A 15,985-nucleotide genomic window follows, 5' to 3' on the forward strand; every position below is an offset into this window, starting at 1 on the left:
TTATGTGCACAACACAAAACCTTTAGTTTTGTTTGAATTACAAAAATATTGGGCTTTATTTATTACATCAGTTATAGTTATCCTAAGAAATATACCATCCTTCATTCATAATGTGATTTATCATTTTCATGGCACTTTTTATCCATTCGTTCACAAACAGAGGTCACCAAACTTTTTCTGTACAAGACCAGACAGTAAAAATTTTAGGCATTGTGAGCCTACCACTTCTGTTGTGACCATCCATCGCTGTCATTGTAGCATGAAACAAGCCACAAACAATACACAAACCAAAGGGACATGGCTGTATTCCCAAAAATCTTTATTGACAAAAAGAAGAAATAAGCTGGATTTGGCCACGAGTACACTTTGCAAACTCTTTTGATGATAAGTAAGCAAAAATCAAGCAGCTGTCCCTTCACTATAGAAACATTGCTTCCCAGTATTAGCTGGGGTTATCACTGTGGCTGCATTCAACAGGGTACTTGATTGGGGCTGGGCCTTCTGAGATAGCTTTGCACGCATATCCAGTGTCTCATCCATTGTGAGTGAAACATGTGAGGGCTGACTGAGCTCCAGCTTCATTACGTGATCCTGGACCCAAGGGGGCCACAATGGAAGCTGCAATCCATAAGAACTTAAAACACGTAAACCGTAAAGTGGTGTGTTGAGTGCGTTAATAGACGCTTGTGCAAGGTAGAGTGTGGGGAACGAAGAGAGTGAAGAGTGGGAAGGAAAGCCCTGCAGAGACCTCATACTGGGAATGACATTTAGTTCTGTCACGAGTCCACTGAAGAGTGAAGTGCAATGTAATCGAATTTTTATTTCAGAAAAATCATTGGTACAGATTCAGAGAGATTGAAAATTAATAAAAGGGAAATGCAACTAATCAATTTGAAAGCTTTTGACAAAAGATATCGGCTAAGACAGTGGATGTGGAAAAGAAGACCAGAGAAGGAAATCATGATATATTTAAGACACAGAGACCAGTTAGATTCAAGAGGTAAGGGAAAGGACAGTAGAGTAGGATCAAGCCCGTGTACCCTGGCAAAAGGATGGTGCCACCGAACAAAAGGGAGAAGGAGCCAAGGACTGGCAAGAGTCAGGATTGGTAACAGGTAATCACTGAGTTTCAATTACCTCTTTTTGTAGAAAGCTACAAAAGACAGTAGAATAATCTAATAACAGGGACTAGAGCAAAGACATACATTAATAATCTTCAGCATATAACATAGAAATAAATGAGTTAAACCAAGGAAAGTGTCATGAGAGGAGAGCCTTAAAGAAAGAACACTGGCCAACAATCCCTACATAAAAAAGGTGATTGATCTCCAGTCCAGTGGCGTAGTGGTGAAGTTCACATGCTCCATTTTGGCGGCCCAGGTTCGCAGGTTCGGATCCCAGGCACCGACCTAGCATTGCTTGTCAAGGCATCCCACATAAAATAGATGAATATTGGCACAGATGTTAGCTCAGCGGCAATCTTCCTCAAGCAAAAAAGAGGAAGATTGGCAACAGATGTTAGTTCAGGTCCAATCTTCCACACACACACATACACAAAAAATGGTGATTGAGGAGCATTAAAACATGACTGGAAACAAACAGAAAGATGAGTGGGAAAACCAAAAAAGCCACAGGAAGAAAAAGTTTCCAGATGAAGCAAGTATTCTCATTAGATTTGGAAGATCAAAAGATCATTGGCGACCTGGTCCAGCTAAAATTCAGCAGAGAGGGAAATGCACTTAGGGTAGGTAATAGTAAGTGAGGAAAGTGTATGTAGATAATCACCTTGAAGGATTTGGTCATGAAGCAAAGCAAAGGAAAAAGAGTTAGATAAAGTTCGACGTGAAGGAAGAGTTATAATAGTAGTGGAGAGACTTGAGATTTGAGGAGGAACTATTGTCGAGGTTTTGGCAGAAAATAGAGAAGGAAGTCCTATTTTATGAAGCAAAATCTCTAAGGAAATAAGACGGGAGAGGATAAAGAGAAGGAGTGGAAAACTTAAGTAGAGGAACACCTCATCCCCCAATGAAGAATGTATTGGTGTGGAGGCTCAGAGTTTATGCTCTATCTCATCCCTGAAGAAGGACTTGAGGTCATCTGCCTGGAAGCATGTGAACTGTGAACTCCCGTGTCACACAAAGGACTTGCCCAAACATTGTGCTAAGAGACATGACTGAACTTTAGCCTGACTTCCATCCGCACCAGGCGGTTTTCCTAAAGGTAACCCCAGCCTTCGTGGTGAGTCTTTGCTCAAGAAAACACAATGCTGTCACACCAGAAAAAATTCATTGTCTCAACCCACTTTGCCAAACTATTTTCAATAATTCCCTCTCCTGGAATTTTTCTCCTTCCACATGGCCCCAAGTTCCTTTTTCCCCCTTTTGCACTTTCCCATAGTCCCTTTTTGTTCCCTATCTATTCTCCCTTTAAAAGTCTCCATCAACTTTCTCTTAGTTTGGGCTTAGTTGGCATTGAGCTCAGTCTATACTGGAGTCTTTTCCTCCTACTTAGGTAGTTTGAACACAATCAGTCTTGTCGCCTTTAACAAGTGACTGTTTTTCTTTACCAAGGGTATATGGGAGTCATTGGAGAAGAAACTGGGGAAGGGCTCCATTATCCCCAACAATTATATCTCTAGACCACACTGTATTTCCCCTCCTAGGAGTGAGGAGTCTGTAAGCAAAATCACTTTGAACTTGGTGATTGTATTAGTTATCTATTGCTGCGTAACAAACGTCCCAAAACTTGGTGACTTAAACAGCAACAAACTTTTTTAGTTTCATAATTCTGTGGATCCTCTAGGCTTAGCTGGTTGGTTTATTCACTCTACTCATGATATTGACTGAAGTCACTTCTGCAGTGCATTCAACAGGGTGCTTGATTGGGACTGAACTTCTAAGATGGTTTTACTCTCAATATCTGGTGATTTATCTCTCAAGTGACTAGAAATTCTGGGAGCTGATGGACCTCAAGTTTCTTTATATGGTACTGAATCCCAACAGGCCAACAGTGTTCCTTAAAACCTAAAAATCTGAGATCACACAGCTTTACCTTCTCTGTATTCGGTTGGTCAAAGCAAGTCACAGGGTCAGTCCAGATTCTATAGGAAGGGAGAATAGGCTCCCCACTCGAGGACTGAGTGGCATATGATCACAGATATGGGAGGAATTGGCAGCCGTATTTGCAGACATCCTACCACAACAATTCACGTCTTTCCTACATACAACACTTTCTCACCTCCCTCCCAACACTTCTAAGACCTCTCTATGTATTAATCACCAAGAATTACGGAGTCCTCATGGGAAAATCCTACACTCAGATGGAGGAGAGCAAAAAGGATTGATCCAAGTTGAGAGTTTGTGGAAAGGCTTCAGCAAGAGAGAGCAAAGAATAAGATTGCTAGGGGAACAACCTTGAAATGTTTCACGTGACAGAACATAGGGTGAGTCCAGGATGAGTCATGAAAGCTGTGAGGTGGAGAAAGCATGGATAGACTTTTACATCCATCCTGTTTGATGAGATAAATCATCTCTTAAGTGGGGAAATATCCGAGGAAGGGCCCCCTTCCTTATCCTCTTCAATTATACCACGGGGCTTTGGTCCTAATCCAAAGGAGTGACGGTTTCCAGTAGAGTCATTTTCTGCAAGCTCCTGCTTGAAAAAAAAAAAAAAAACATTAAGAAGATGAAGTTCATCACATGCCTTTCAAAAAGGCAACTGCACAGACTGCAATAATAATGTCAGATGCTTGCTATGCCTCCAGCATCTGCGTTTCACAACTATTCAGGACATACATTTATAGCTTCAGGCATTTCCCACTGGGTTAGAAAATTCACTACTTTATAAAAGCAAATAAATCTAGCACATTTGATATATGTGATGCAAGGATAATGTGGTGAGCAAGGTTTTCATATCTCAGTCCATTATACGTCTCTAAAACAACTTACAAAGGAATAAAATCACAGCAAGATTGACATGAGGCAGTCTCATCAGTTGGTTTCCAAGGCAGGTTGGGTCTCCCGGACATTCTAAGGCTGAGAGATTCAGGGGGAAAGGAGAAAGATGAGGGGTTTATTTGCTGACACCAAAAAGAGACACCTTTTATTTTCCCCACTTTCTCAGTGGGGTAATATAGTGTGAATGGGAAGTATGTTGGAGAAAGGGAGAATAAACTCACAGGAACTTCCAAAGAAAACCACTGGGAACATTTTGATCAATATCTCTAAAAAGCTTATTGCTGCAGTTTACATCCTTGTCTTTCCCCTCCCACTCTAGATCTCTCCTAACCAGACCCGTAGAAGACCCTTCCTAACGTCACAAGGCTTGAAGACATTTTTCTCAAACTGATGGAGAGAAATTGGAAGTTGACAGGAAAGGGATAAATAAAAGAGAAAGAAATAATAAATAAATAAAAATAATTCCTTTTCCATTATTTACTTTTTTCTTTTGCTCTCTTTGTTAAAGAGACTTTTTAAAAGAATTTCAACTCATTTGAAACTAGTACTTCACTCTTAAGTCAAACCATGTATAAAACCAGCTCAGGTATGAGACCACACCCAGCAGGCACCAAGCAACACTAGCAACACCACCATGCATGGATGACTGAGAAAACTTATTTTTCAGTTCTTTTTGTCCTCTGGCTGTGTCCCATGTGTCACACGAAGGATGTAGAAACCCAGCTGGGTTGTAGAAACAACCGGGATGCTTAAAACCCAACTGAAAAAGCCTATCTATAGAATTATGCATCAACAGAATATATTTTTATCTTCATTTGTTTCATTTTATTTTTAATTTTTAGAATTTTCATTGATCAAGATCCAATTCTTAGTTGAATTTTGTTTTATAATTGTGTAAACTATTTACATGACTCCAGATGACTGGTTGTTGGCAGAATTTAGTTCTGTCCAGGAATTGAGATCCTACTTTCTTGCTAAGATCCCTACTTTCTTGCTGGCTGTCATTTGGGGGCCACTCTCAGCTCCAAGAGACCATCACCATTTCCTGCCATGTAGCCCTCTCCACAGCATGGAAGCTTGCTCACTCAAGGCCAACAGAATAGCTTTGTTTTAAAAGGCATTATAAATACGTGCTTTTCCTCAAGATTTTTTAGAAGTCACCCTTTCTTTATAGTACTTGTGAGTTATATATTTATTCCATGTTTAATTTTAAAAAGGATTTGTAATAACCTAAAAAATCTGTAGTATAAAAAAATAGGATGAGGAAATTGAAGCAAAAATAAAATAAATATAGAGGGAATAATGGTATATTTGCCAGGGATCTGCAGAGAAATGGAACCAATAGGGTGTGTATATCAGTAGAGATTTATTTCAAAGAATTGGCTCACAAGATTACAGAAAATGGCAAGTCCAAAATCTGAGGTGTGGCCCCACAGGCTGAAGACAAATGTTGCAGTTCAAGTCCAAAGGCCATCTGCTGGCAGAGTTCCCTCTGGCTTGGGGAAGATTAGTCTTTTTTCTATTCAGGTCTTCAACTGATTGACTGAGGCCCACCCACATTATGGAGGGCAATCTGCTTTATTCAAAGTTCACCAATTTAAATGTAAATCTCATTCAAAAACACTCTCACAGAAACATCCGGAATAATATTTGACCACATATCTGGGCATTGTGGGCCAGCCAAGTTGATATGTAAAATTAACCATTACAAATGGCCAAGGTTAAAGTTATAGCTCAAACTGCATAATGTAAAATCTTATTTATATAGCTAGTCTACAATTATACTCTAAGTTTCCTTGCTAACAAAGCAGGGGATGAAACTGAAGTTCCCCCAGAAAAACCTTTTTCTAATAGGGAAACCTAAGGGAAATTTCCCCTACGTGTCCTCATAAAAAGGGGACAATGTGGTCCAGGGAGCAACATCCCAATCAGCTTCCCTAAGCAAATTCAATGGCATGGTTCCAACACATAAATTCCATAAAAGTAATTTTATGAGCAAACAAAAAATGTGGTTTAATTCAGCATCATCTAGGAATGAAACTTAGAATATTTCCAGAAATACGTGGATTACAAATTCTTTAGTCAGTTCTCCATGAATATTATTACCCCAAACTATTTTTTTAATAAAAATTACATAGCAGGGAATTTTAAATTATGTTCCCCGGCTAGAACCTGAAGTTCATATGGCATGTGGGCACGTAGGCAATAGCTGATCATTACACTTTGATGGGCCCGTAGGGAGACTGACATACCCCTATTAAAATAAGGAGCCCAACCAAGACTGGGGCTTGAATAGACTCTCATCCAACTACTATGTGGAGTTGATCCAAGGTAGCGACTCTGGGCAGAGCCAACATTCAGTTCTGGGGCTGCTGCAAACACAGGTAAATGAGTAACGGAGGCCCAAAAGTTCTCCATCACAGACTATGGCTACAAGTATTTTAATACAGAAAATGTTGTGAACAGGTGTTACAAATCACCAGAGCACCCATTTATAATGTCAGTAAAACATTTTTATAATAATGACTATTACATCCAGAATTTCAGCTATGTCCGCCTTCTAGTGACTATAGTGAATCCAAAAAACCTTGTTATACATAGATTTTTCTCTAGTGCTACTAAGAAGACAGGAAGTAAGAAAAATTGATCATTTAGAGTGGTCCAGGGTTGAAGATTGTCAAGGTACCATGACAGATTTACCATAAATTTCATGAATAGTAGGAAAGAAAAATGAAACCAAGAGAAGGATGTTAGATCTGGAGAACACAGCAGAGCCAAGAAATTGACAATCATAGAGAGAGTTGAAGAACAGGCAAGAAGGGAGTGAGAAAATTGGAACCATGAAATAAAGGGCCCTTGTGTTAAAGTAAGGAAATTCCAGCTTTCAATTTCATAAGAGACTCAGTTTCACTTAGTCAGAATTTCCAAGGTGTGGTAACAAATTAATTGCTGACATGAAATGAAGAGAAGTCTTTAGATAGAAAAGATTGGGAACTGTAAGCCTCGAATTGCGGAAGACTCAATGTCCATTAAACCAACTCGTACTCGATTATCTCAAAAGAACTTCCGCATTAGCTGAACTTCAACGATTTGCTAATATTTCCTGTTCACTGTGTAAGCTGCTTAGTTGAACAGATTGGTTGGAAAACAATAGGATGAAAATGAGTTAGTAATAATCCATTTTGTCAAGTTAATTGAACTCTGCGTGTTAGAGACTTTCTCATCAGCACTGATGACTAATGATTGAAAAGGGAGAAGAAGAAAAGCTAGGTGAGGGAAAATGGGAACTTCAGCTTACAGTGTGGCCCAGTTGACTAGTTTTGAGACAATATTCACACACTTTTAGTAAATGGAAAAGACAAGTGGTGGAGAAAGCGGCTAAAATTTCACAGAAAATCACTTCCAACAGAAATATCATTTTAGATTGCTCATCTTCTAAATGAATGTTTTGCTCACAATCATCATTTTTAACAGAAAGTCTACTTTCCATTGTGGTTACTAATGCATCTGAGTACCTTGTACATTCTTCTCCAGTGTTTATAAAAGGTCGGTAGAGAAGTAAATCACTGTTTTAATACACTGTTGTGGGTTGAATTGTCTTCCCCAGGAATCCATATGTTGGGGCCCTGGCCCACAGTTCTTCAGAATGTCACTTTGTTTGGAGTTAGAGTTGTTACAGATGTAATTAGTTAAGATCAGGTCATCCTGGAGTAAGATGGGCCCCTAATCCAATTCAACTGGTGTCCTTTTGAAAAGGGAAAATTTGGACAGAGACATGCATACAGGGAGAATGCCACGTGTACATGAAGGCAGAGATTGGGGTGATGTGTCTACAAGCCAAGGAATACCAAAGATTGCAACAAACCACGAGAAGATAGGAAAGAGGCATGGAACATATTCTTCCTTACAGCCCTCAGAGGAGGGTGACTCTGCTGACACCTTGATCTTGGACTTCTAGCTTCCAGAACTATGAGGCAATAAATTTCCCTTGTTCAAGCCACCCAGTTTGTCGTATTTTGTTATGGAAGCCCTAGCAAACTAATACACACACTACTGGGTAACTATTTTAGACATAGGGTGGGTTAAAAATTCTGTTCATGAGGTTAATACCTATAAGTTAAATAAAATCCCTAAACTAAATCAAGTTTGACAGACAGAGGCAAGAGAAGGACACTTCTCTGTTCCTCATGGACACACGACAAGTGGAGAAAATTGCTAATGCAAGGAATGGCAGTCTTGTGTGCTTTTTCTTCAGCTCAGACTTCAAGTATCTTCATTTGCTAACTCTCCTGCATTTATTCCAAGATCAGGAAAGAGAGGTGGATTGTTGCCCTTGTTCAGAGACTTTGCGTTTCACCCAGCAAAGTATATGCTGTAAGTTTCCAATTAAAAGATTGCTACGGTACCGATAAGCTAAAATTCCTTTACCTCTGTGGTCCATCTCTTCACTGAGGTATTGCTGAAGGAACGAGAAGCTGTGCCACGGCAGGTTATGGAAGACAAGGGACTAACAAACATCACTATCCCCATTTTATACATGGGAGAGCCCATGCTTAAAGACAAAGTATTCTGCTCAATCTCTTACAGCTAATAAATAAAAGGCATAATCTAAATGCGGAAGACCGAAGAGAGAGTAGTTCATTCAAATTATGAATGGGCTTGTATTCTATGCTGAGTTGAGACTTTATCCTCAGTAATTTGAGGAGATAGTAAATGACTTTCCATGCGGAGGAAGGGTCTCATGATATTTGTATTTTAGATACTCTATTTACAGAGTAATGGGGAAGGTGATTGAAGGAGTTTAAGACTGGCAACCAGAGACCCCCATAATATCATTGCAGTAATCTCATGGTGAGTGGTATTGGCTGGACAAAGGTAGTGGCAGTGGAAAGGAAGGAAAAGTTGAGATACACATCTGTGAGGTGGAATGGGCTCTTGAGACATTGGCTAAAGAAGAGGGAAAATAATCTATGAAGAATACCAGGTTCCTGGCTTGGACAACTGTGTTTGATGTGGCGTTATCACCAAGTATGGAATGTAGAAGCTGAGGGTCAGTTTGGTGAGGATGTCTGAGAGGTCTGTGAAGCATTCTTCCAATAAGCCCTGGAACATACTGTGTGAAGCTATATTTTCATAATACAGTGGATGTGTATTGTGTCAAGTGGGCTGGACCTCCACTTCCCAGATTATCTTCCCCACATGATTCTTATGAGTGTGGGCCACAAGAAGAATCTTACATGAGATTTATAAGACAGAAGTGAAGCAGCAAGCAGACTTTTACTCTGCACAGGTTGGAGCTGGACATGAGATGCTGTAGCTATACACCCATGTTCTGTCTGCTGCTCATTTTGATGGCAGCATCCAGTATTTGAGCCTGCATAATCTCTTGCTCCTGCTCTAGCCCCTTCAGCATTGCGTCTCTGACTCTTGGGCCAGATGAATGATAAAGGGCACTGGCTTCTTCTACAAGACACCCCATTATCAAAGAAGGAGGTTTAGAGGCAGTAAGACACGAATACAAGTTCCAGTCTGTCTTCATGAGTCTACTCATCTCATAGGTTCCAGTTTGTCCTCATAGGTTCTAGCTCTGCCTTTCACGTTACGGCTTGTCTATCCTTCCTTTCTTGAATGCCTGCTCTGATTACTTCAGGCTGCAGCACCAGATATAGAAGAATTCTCCCATATCCATTGAACCAGCTCCCAAAATTGCATAAGGTCAAATCTCTATAGAAAAATCCCTAGTGGTTCTGCTTCCCTGGTTAAGTCCTGATGGACATGACATGTGTAGTTTTTATAGATTGCCATCTTTCACAGCTTTGAATTCATAGGCCAAACCTCTAGACACTTTGGCCCCCAGGACAAAAGGTCAGAAGTTTTCAGGTCCCACCAGCCTAGGGCACCATTGTTCAGTTTTACCATTAAGCCAGTGACCCATCTCCTCAAGCTGAGAAACCATGTGTACAACGGATAGACAATTCAAAGCAAGAGTTGGCGGACATTCTCTATAAAGGACCAGATAGTAAATATTTTAGGATTTGTAGCCCATAGCATCTTTACCACCACAACTCAGCTCCATTGCTGAGCAAAAGCAGCCTTAGACAACACATAAGTGAAAGAATATGGCTGTGTCTCAATAAAACTTTACTTACAAAAACAAAGTATTTGTTGGATTTGGTCCATGGGCCATGGTTTGCCAGCACCTGATTTAGACAAAATAATACAAGTTCTTTATCATAAAGGTGAACTTAGATAAGTCATCAACACATTTAACATTGAGAAAAAATTAAAGTCAGGGTCAGATGGCCTCCGATGTAATCACAGCTCTGCCACTCTCTGATGCTCCAGTTCCTCATTTTAAATGGAGACAAGAAGGTAAGTACAGTATTGTAAAATATGTCCACAAATTCTTTGACATGCCTCCTTTCAAAAGGTGGCATCTAATTCTCTTTCTTCTGAATGTGGAATGGACATAGTGACTCATTCCAAGTGAACAGAATGTTGCAGAAGAGGCGTTTACATAATTTCCAAGGCTAAATTAGAAAAAGATGATTCAGCTTCAACACAGCTCTCTCTTGAGTTACACACTCTTAAAACCCAACCACCAAGCTATGAGGAAACCAAGCAGCCACACAAAAAGGTCACATGTAGGTGTTCTGACCATACTCCCAGCCAACAGCCAGCATCATCTGCCAGACATGCAAATGAGCAAGCCATCAGATGATTCTAGTCTCCAGCCTTTGGGCTGGTCCGGTTGATACCAAGTGAAACAGAAATATTTGTCTCCACAAACCCCACCTAAATTGCAGAAGCTTAAGCAAAATAAATGTTGTCCTTGTTTTAAGCTACTAAGTTTTTGGGTGATTTGTTATGTAGCAATAGATTCCTGGAATATAGGAATGCCCAGAAACTCCTCAGTTATTACCATAAGAGAACTTTGTAGGAATCTCCCAAACCTCTTGACCTGCTGACTTGGATCTTTGTACCATGCACAAGTATGTGTATTCAGTTGAACATTGAAGAGAGCTTCTCAATAATCCAAAAAGAGGACAGATAAGGCAACCAAGAATACTCTCAAAAGCCACGGAGAGGACTTAAGAGGCAGAACCCACGACCTTACCTGGAATTTGGCCAAAACTCTAGGGTTAACACTTCTAACTCTTTCAAAAGCAATGTCATGGGACTTCTGAGGACCAACCTAGATCAGGACTAGAGCTGGCCAAACCATCTTCATGTGAAATGGAACACCACTGCAAACTAAGGCCAGTGAATTTTGAACTAGAAAGTTTAACCTTCAATTTCTTTTGGCCAGAGTGCTTTTCAACAGAAGTGTAAATCAAATAATAAAAGCTGGCTTCTAAAAGACCTGAATAGCTACAAGTCGGTTATAATTGGTTCACTTAAGGCTCATTCTCAAGTTCAAGATAATAAGATAGAGTCTGGGACTTGGGGAAACAGAATGTCTACACTTTTGATCTGAATATTTGGATAGAAGACCCCTATGTTTGTGGTAACTCTTTCACACGCATGGAGATAATACTGAGAGTGAAAGAAAAGAGAGAAAGCATAAACCTAGAAATGTGGGTTTGTAGTTTGATGCAATGAAGTGTGAACGCAGGTGTGAGAAGGAAGGATAATGGTTGCCTGAGAGAGTAGATGGGAGTGAATACAAACACTGAAATTAAAGGATAAGCTTTAAAGAGAATGGAATATGAGAAAATGCTTCAACTTTATTTTTTTGCAGTACCTTTTTCCTTTTCCAAAACTACATGCTCTGGTGACACTGACCTACTTACTCTTTCTCTAACTTACCATTCTGTCCCAAAATGTCGTAACTGTGCCACTGTAGGATCTTTTCCTGGAATGTCATCAGAGCATGTTTTGAAATGGGAACAACTTCGGTCATGCAGTCCTCGATTTGGAGGTCACATCTGCCTCTAGCTAACTGCGTAAACTTGAGCCTTTGCTATTTATGACCATTAATTTCAAGACCTGTAAAATGGGAATAAAATATCCACCCATGTGGTAGTTATGCGGTTCAAGTAAGACAATATTTATGAAACATTTACCACAATCTCATAGGATGACATCTAGAGCAAGTTCAGTAGAGGACAATTTCCCCAGAACCCCTAATTTCCTCCTCCGTGACTCCTACTTGTGTTTTGCAATCCTGATGCAGTGTCCTCTCCTCTGTGCAGTCCTTGTCAAGGCCCCCAAGCAAAGCTTAGCTTCTTTCTCCAGGCTGTCACAGCATTTTAGCCACATTGGATTGGCTTAATATGATTATGGTCTGTCTATCTCACATAGATTTGGGACTGTATTAATTCCTTGTGTGTTTTGTACCTTCATGATGATAGTTTAGAGCTTTTTGTTTTGTAATAAAGGCATTTATAAACATGCCATTTATAAAAATTAGTATGTGCCATTTGAGAGAATTGAAATGTGGATTACTTAGCATTTAGAAATGTGTCAGTTTGCCTTACAGAGGCCATCTCTCCCCACTCCATCTGGCTCCCACTTGCCCAACTGTCACCATTATTGGATTTGTGGAGGCGCTCTGATCTTCCTTATGACCTTGCTTCTCATGTTTTCTCAAGTCAGATCTTTTTTTCTGTAAACCTATAACCTTATTAATGAAATACAACCAATGGATGCTATAAAGTACTCTTGAAGTGTGTAAATCAACACATTATATATTGTCCAAAGGGGTGATACTAATTGCAAAGGACGGAAAAACCATGGTTTGTGCAACTTTACTTTTAGAAATGCATTTTTCTCCCAGGTAAAGTGTTATGTTCAAGAAGAGATTAAACTCTGATCCCTTACTTCAATCTACATGTTCTCAAACTATTAAATTTCTAGAACTAATAATTATAATACAGCTAACAACCATTGAGTATTTAATATGGCACAAGCACCAAACTAAGAACGTTTTATATGTCATCTCATTTTTATTGCTGTGACAAACTTAAGAGAGAGAGATTATCATTATGTCACTTTCACTAATAGTAACTAACAATTAGACAATTTAACTAACATTAGACTAATTTGAATTTTATCAGGGTGGTTTGAATACATCTACGTGTTGGCAGAATTAGCCACCACCTGGAGCTTATGATATTTGCATTATTACCTCTTCTAGTATTTGGGTAAGCATGTCAAAGACCTATGCTAAAACTTTACTGGCCATCAGTAAAGTGAATTTGGTTATCTGATTGTCTTCTCTCATCTTAGAATTCATATGAATGGGAAAACAGATAAATACATTTCATTAGAAAATTGAAAGGAGAGAAAGAAAGTCAGGAAAAGTTCAGGAATGGATGGTTCTTACTACAAGCACTAAAGTGGAGGGAGCTAGGCAAACACAGGGCTACATGAGTACACACAACTTTGTGAGCAGATGACACATTAAAGAAAAACTGAGACCATCCTGGTAGTCATACTTACTGCATTTACCAAAACTGCAGACATCTAAGATCTACAACAAGCTAGAATTGCCCTTACTCCGCTGACTTTGATGTAATAAGCAGAAAACTGATCTGAGGTAGCCTTTCCAAATTACTTATATTTACTATAAGACTATTCCAACATATCAAAAATTCTTCAAAATAAAATAATTTAATCTTTGTAGACCAAATGTTCTCATCGATACACATCTCACCCCAGCACATATATTCCTTTAGGGTACAGATAAAGACATCTAGGTAGGTGCCTGATATGGTCCACTAGTCTCTGAAGGGAAGAATTGGAGTCACTTTTGCAATCCATCAAACATAATTGATTCTTTCTCCTTGGCACCTTCCTGGGCCATTATCATGGATTCTATCCAATAGGAAATATTTCATTAGAGCAAACTCCAAAAACTTGACGTTACAGAGAGAGGACAGCAGAGAGAGACCATACTGTGCTGCAGAGGAAGCAATCACATGGAGAAATGGAAGGTAAAATTCTCATACTCCCATTCCATGACTATTTCCTTGGGAATTTTGCTTTCCTACCCTTGATAAGATTGCCTGTATGCAAATTATAAAACACCAATATGCTGTTACCGGATATGATTAGTACCTCAGTTGGTTTGACGACTCCATTAAAACTGGCTGTAGGTTTTATAGCTATGCAAATTAAGCATCTCTAATATATTGATGGTGATAAGTTTAGTGGTGTTGATTAGTTCTGTGGCAGGAACTAGACTTAGAATCATAATTCACATATTCAAACACCATGTAATTTTGCCATGAGGCACTGTGATGTAGCAAAAGATATCCTGTTGGAGACCAAACAGTCCTAAATTCAAATATAGCCTCTGACATCTACAAGATACACCCAAATAATTAACCTCTTTTCACCTTATTTTCCACACATTTAAACTGAGTAAAAATAAATAAATAAATAGATAAATAAATAAATAAACTAAGAGTAGTAATATTTTCCCTGCAATATTATTTTGAGAATTAGAGATAAATGCTGTAAAATGCATGATGTACATGGTGGGCACAATAAAAAATTCTTAATATTATTAAAATAGGAAAAATATAATAGAGATGTTGGGTTTGGAACGATTAACAAAATTTATAAACCCCTAAAAAGACTAATCTTTTAAAAGGAAGAGAGGAAGGGAGGGAGACGGGGGAGGAAGAAAACATCAACAATCAATTGGCAATATTAGAAATGAATGTAGAGACACTACAGATCCTACACACATGAAAAGGTTAATAAGGAGATATTTTGAACAGCTTTATGTTCAAAATAATTCAATAAAATCTACAACTGAGAGAACATAGACAAATTCCTTGAAAAACACAATCTCCCAAAATTGATAGAAAAAGCAAGAGAAAATCTAAATAGCACTAAAGTAGTTGAAGTCATCATTTAAAACCATCCCACAAAGCCACAAAGCTTCAGATCAAGATGGCTTCACTGATGAATCCTATGAAACATTTATTATCAGTCTTGAATAAACTCTTTTAGGATATAAAGGATGAGGGAATCCTAACTGATGTTATGAGGCCAACATAACCCTAATACCAAAACCTAATGAGGACATTACAAGAAAAGAAATTACAGAACAATTTCTCTCATAAACATAGATGCAGATATTCTTAACAAAATGTTAGTAACCTCAACCAGCAATAAAGGGATAATATATCATAACCAAGCATTCAAGATTGACTTTACATTTGTAACTCAGTCAATGTAATTGATTAACAGAATAGAGGAGAAAAATCATATGAATATCTCAATACATGCAAAAAAAGTTCTTGACAAAATTCAATGTCAATTGGTGATAAAAAAATATCTCTTGGCAAACTAGAACTACAAGGGAGCTAACTCAGTCTTAGACATTCCAGAAAAAATCTACAGTTAACATAGTACTTAATGGTAACATATTGAACACTTTTACAAGATCAAGGATGTCAATTTTTCCACTTTTATTTAATATCATTCCAGAGGTCCTAACCAAGGAAATAAGGCTGTAAAAAGGCAGTGAGGTCATAAATATTGTAAAGAAGGAAATAAAAATATATCCAGAGACTATGTAATTGTATACAGAGCAAATCTTAAGGTATATTTTGATAGTCAAAAAATCCCTTACGTCAAACTAATTCTAAGCTAAGGAGCAAGGAAAATTCCATTTATTGTCAGTATACTTTGTCAGTTACCATATCCATCAGAAAATTATAGGTTGTATTTGACCATTACCTCCACATAGAAGAAGAACATCAATTCCAGAACAAAACATATACATATTGGGTACCTACTATCGAAATTGGTTCTTACCCTAAAGGAGTTTTCAGTCTTATCAAATCCAAGACTGAGTATGAAACTTAGATCACACATATTTTACAAGTAAATTCACAATTAATTAGTATGCATGGTGGTCCTGCCAGTCATGAGCCACAACTTACTGGTCAGCCCCCACTGTTATCACCACACATAGATCAATTGGTCCCATGGCCATTTTCTAGCCAGATGGGATACTAAGTAAATCTGAGAGGAGATAAATCTTGGATAGGGCAGAGTCCTAGAGAATT

The 15,985-nt window shown here is 38.6% G+C and overlaps 1 long non-coding RNA gene across 1 annotated transcript; it reads right to left on the reverse strand.

Annotated features, from left to right (window-relative positions):
* Window positions 1-2,996: 2,996 nt before the first annotated feature.
* LOC124231501 (uncharacterized) lies at window positions 2,997-10,225 on the reverse strand. Its single transcript, XR_006886576.1, has 3 exons — window positions 10,106-10,225; window positions 3,948-4,034; window positions 2,997-3,651 (listed from the first exon to the last, which is right to left on the reverse strand). It is a non-coding gene; the product is annotated as an uncharacterized LOC124231501 (long non-coding RNA).
* Window positions 10,226-15,985: the final 5,760 nt, after the last annotated feature.

Source organism: Equus quagga, chromosome 21, assembly GCF_021613505.1.
Source record: "Equus quagga isolate Etosha38 chromosome 21, UCLA_HA_Equagga_1.0, whole genome shotgun sequence".
Taxonomy (NCBI): domain Eukaryota; kingdom Metazoa; phylum Chordata; class Mammalia; order Perissodactyla; family Equidae; genus Equus; species Equus quagga.